General features: G+C 39.0%; 1 pseudogene; it reads right to left on the minus strand.

Moving 5' to 3' along the window:
• Positions 1-2,383: 2,383 nt before the first annotated feature.
• LOC122019426 lies at positions 2,384-2,819 on the minus strand (annotated as a pseudogene).
• Positions 2,820-4,524: the final 1,705 nt, after the last annotated feature.

Consider the following 4,524-nt stretch of genomic DNA (forward strand, 5'->3'; position numbering starts at 1 on the left):
TGTATGGCGGAAACGTTAATCCCAGGCAATGACACCCCGGGGATCGACCCCTGGACCTTTCAGCCACAGAACTATGTACTCCCCATCTGTGCTACGCCCTGGGGACATGATTTATATATTTATGAAATTATAAATAGGGTATATTCTGAATATAAATATAACCTCATAATTTTTTTATTTTATCGACAGAAACAAAATTCTATCGATAAATATTGAAACCAGGTTATGATATATCGTTGGTGTTTAACTAGGAAAACAATATTCCGTCGGTAAACACTGACAGAAATATTATTTCCGTCGGTAAATACTGATAGAATAATGTTTTCCGTCGATAAATACCGACGGAAATATTGTTTACTGATGGAAAACATTATTCTGTCGAAACATGCCGACGAAATTCTGTATTTCGTCTGTGTATTTACCGACAGGATTTATATTCCATCAGTAAGTATCGTTATAGGTCAGAATTTCGTTTAATAAATATTGACGGAATTATTAATTTTGTCGGTAAAATTACCGATGGAATACAAATTCTGTTAAAATTTATACCGATGGAATTATAATTCTATTAGTATATAGCGATGAAATTATAATTCTGTCAGTAAAACTATCTCCGACGCATTCGCATTTTCTTCTTACTACCGTATCTTCATCGTAATCAGTGGCAGATTTACATGGGACTTGGGGGGGGGGGGGGGGCATCTATCGTGTAAATCCCCCTATATATGCATAGTTATATTATATATATATAATTATAATTATAATTATAATTACAATGGTGAAGGAGTACATGATGATGAAATTAATCTTCCTTTTTAATATATTTTAATATAATCAATGGGAATGATAGACTTATTAAATATGTTATAAAATTTTAGACAAAAAAAATTCTTTTAAGTGTTTTTTTTAATTTGCCTTATAGGAATTATGTTGGAACGTATTGGTAAGATTATTTTAAGAGATTGATAGTTATAATAAAAAATTTAAATGATACTTTCGTTAACAAAAGGAAATTGATCATTAATTATATACAAACATTATTAGTAATAATATTATTAGTTTATTACTGTATAGAAATCTTTTCTAATTTATTATATAGGTATTTATCTCAATCTTCTCCAATTCACTCCAAAACCGTTGTTATTACTTTCATTGTAAATTGTGTCATTGTCGAATTCAATATTAACTACATTTGAACTTATTCGCTATTGTTGTCTCATTAACCACTGTGTAACCTAGGACAGTAATTTCTAAGTAAATTTTGACCTCGATTTCAGTCCTAAATTGAGAATTCGGAGGTTGTTCAAGGGTGTACAAATTTCTGACGATAATTATTTTTATCACTTAACATGCGGCCCCTTCAAATTTAAAATTCTAGACCCGCCCCTGATCGTAATTCCGTCACTAAAGTAATATAGCAATGGAATTATGACAGAAATTTTAATCAATAATTTGGTTTTTTTTTAGTGTTATGCAAGAACATAGAAAATCTTTTGACTAAAACAGTAATTTATAAATTATACTATAATCATTCTAATCAATCACAGTGCTTATTTTACCATGTAAATTGTTTTTAAATTAAGAATTCTTAATATTATTGAAGTTTTAAACTTATAACATGCACGGTCTCACAAAATCTAGTCTCAAACAGATTTAATAAACTGAATATTATTGAATTATATATAGTTATTTTAATATTTTTAAAGTTACAATGATATAATATTGAAATCATAATTATTTTTTTCTTAAAATAAAACTCACGAGTCTCTGCAAGTTTAGTCGCAACTTGATTTGAACCAGCCTGGCTGTTAGTGTAATTGAAGCCCAATCTTTTAATTCCTTACCCTGCAGTTCCAACGCACCTCCTTCTATATATATTCAGTGCGTCTCTGTACATGCCCTACTCATGTAGTAGATTGTCGTCGTAGGAGAGCGGATATCGAATTCCGGAATAACTATCTCCTAGGAATAAAATCTGTTCCATCTAAAGAGATCTCTGGCTCTCAGCACGCCACCTTTGCCGCAAGTGCGGCTTTGTTCACGATGATGCACCTCGATCCTTCGTGGCTGTTTAATTAATTATTCTGTTACGTTGTTGTTGGTGGCGGCGGTTAGTTACGTTCTTAAAAACAGTAGTGCTTAATTAAGTTTAATTTAATTACATCCACGCTAATCTGAAGAAAACTGCACACCAACTTAACAGTAGAACATAAAAACGAGCTAGGATACCACGCATATGCATATACCTAGCTAGCTAATTATTTATGCCTTGCTCCTCGTTCATTTTATTCATTATTTTACTTAATTAACACATTATCCATTTTAGTTCCATGGCGATCTTCTCCTGTTCGTGGGTTCATCGGCCACTGGGACGATCGACCACCTACGGAATCAAGCTAGTTCCATTCTGGCCTTTGTTGACGATCACGACGCCTTTGGAATTGGTGGTGTGCGTGCCGGTGGATCACATAGGATTTTCGTACATGACGTTGCGGTCGGTCTGACGAGGACGAATATAATTAGCCCTGCGGGCCGCTGGTTTGGCTTGCCCAAACAGCCCTGCCGCTGCTGTAGATGACGAGGTCGTCGTCGGTCTGCAAGTGGAGGATGCAGTTGTGACCGCGGTTATAGGTGCCTGAGGACCACACGGCCCGGCCGTTGTCGTACAACACCAGGTTGCAGACGGACTGCATGGTGAAGGTATAGGCCCCTCGGGTGAGGGATTGGCCGGTGTTCATCGTGTCGCCGCTAGAAAGAACGTTGTTGGCTGTGGAGAAAGGCATTACGACGCCGAGGAGGAGAGCAGCAGCAGAGAGCATGCAGCCATACCGGATAGAGTTAGGTACTACTGGATTTCACTTCAATTGTGTGATTGCTAATTGATCTTAATATCATGCTAACTCCCTTGCTTTTATAGACGATCGAGAAGTTGTTAAAACATCATGTATTAATACAGTGATTTTTTTTTTTAAAAAAAAAATAGTTATAAATTTTTAAAACTTCAAGACTTTTTCACAAAATGTTCAATTAAAACAACTGAACTTTTTTCCTCGATCTCTTCTCTCTCTCCGTTACCTCCCTCATTCCCGCCCTATTTGCTTAATCCTCCGTCGACGGTCTAGGATTTGGTATTGGCGGGGTGGGCTTTGTATTATTTTTTTTTTTAAAATTATTAAATTCGCCTCTTTTTGAATATAACCCACGTAGAATAGTTGAATAGTCTAACATATAAGAAAGTATATGTAAAATATTGAAAAATGACGAATAATGATAAGGAAATTTTTCGAAATTTTTAAAAGTTTTTTCGGAATTTTTCAGAGTTCGTATGGACGAGTTTATGGGGATAAAAACGGGGCTCCGGGAAAACCTGTTTAGGATACCCGTTTAAGTGAGGAAATGTTTTATTTATAAATACATTTTCCTTCTTTTTCTTTTATTTTCCCCCGCCGTTTCTTTCTTCCCCGTGCCCTAACTGCACCGGCAGTTTCCTCCTCCCCCGAGCGTACAAAAAAAAAAAAAAAACCCGTGTCGATCACTTCTCCTTCTTCTTCTTCTTTCCTCTCTTCCTCCGCCCTTCCCCACATACAAGCCCCGCGGTCAAAGGAGTCCTAGTGTCACCTTCTCTTCCTCTTAGTCTCTGTCGTCGCCCCTCGCCGTGGAGATTCCATAGCCGACGCCGCTTCTCCTCAGCCCTAGCGCCGACCTCTCCTTCTCCTTCTTCCCGAGCCGCACCAGGCGCCGCTACCACCTGAGGTCGCACGGAGCAGTGCCGGCGCCCTACCACCGTCGCCTCGCCGAAGTTCTTCTCGGTGCCAACCGCTGAGCCCCCTATTGATCGGCCAGCCGAACCCTAGGTCTGGTCCTTGGGCACCGGTCGAAGCTTCCTTCCTCCGCGTGCCACTGATATGGAGCGTTGGCTGCCTTGCTTCTGCCCTGTGCACCGCCGCCCCTGGGGACACTGTGCCCTAGATCGCCAGAAGTCAAGAGCTTGAGAAGGCGACAGAGGGTAGCAGTAATCGGGCAGTGGCATTGAAGGTGAGGGCTGAGGTTTGGTTTTCAATTTTGTGCTCTGATTTTTGTCCTGTCGTGAGCAACACTTGGGATGGGTGGAAGGTTATGCTAACAGAGAATGTTGGTCTCTAATTGTAGATTCATTGCGACGGTGGTGTATCTGGTTTTTTTTAGCGACTGCCCCAATTTCCGATAGCAACTACCTGTTGTGGACCAACAGAAGAAGTTTGGTGTTGAGGTAAGAAGTAGAAGAATTGTTGTAGAGAACTGGATTCCTATTTCTGAATGGGAAGTTTGTGCTAATTAGGTTGGATGATCATTATAGTTTTGGCTGTGTTCGCTGTCAGCCATTTCTTTGGCCACAGAAGACCACCAGCAGCTAGTCTTGAGGGGTGTCTCAGTTAGACACAAGGAGTTGCCACTGTTGAGGTAAGGAGTAGGGTAAAGGTGTAATTTGGATTACATGATTAAGTTGCTGTGATGGATTATGCTTATTACAAGTCCTAATTTGAA

The sequence above is a fragment of the Zingiber officinale genome, chromosome 9A (assembly GCF_018446385.1).
Source record: "Zingiber officinale cultivar Zhangliang chromosome 9A, Zo_v1.1, whole genome shotgun sequence".
Lineage (NCBI taxonomy): Eukaryota > Viridiplantae > Streptophyta > Magnoliopsida > Zingiberales > Zingiberaceae > Zingiber > Zingiber officinale.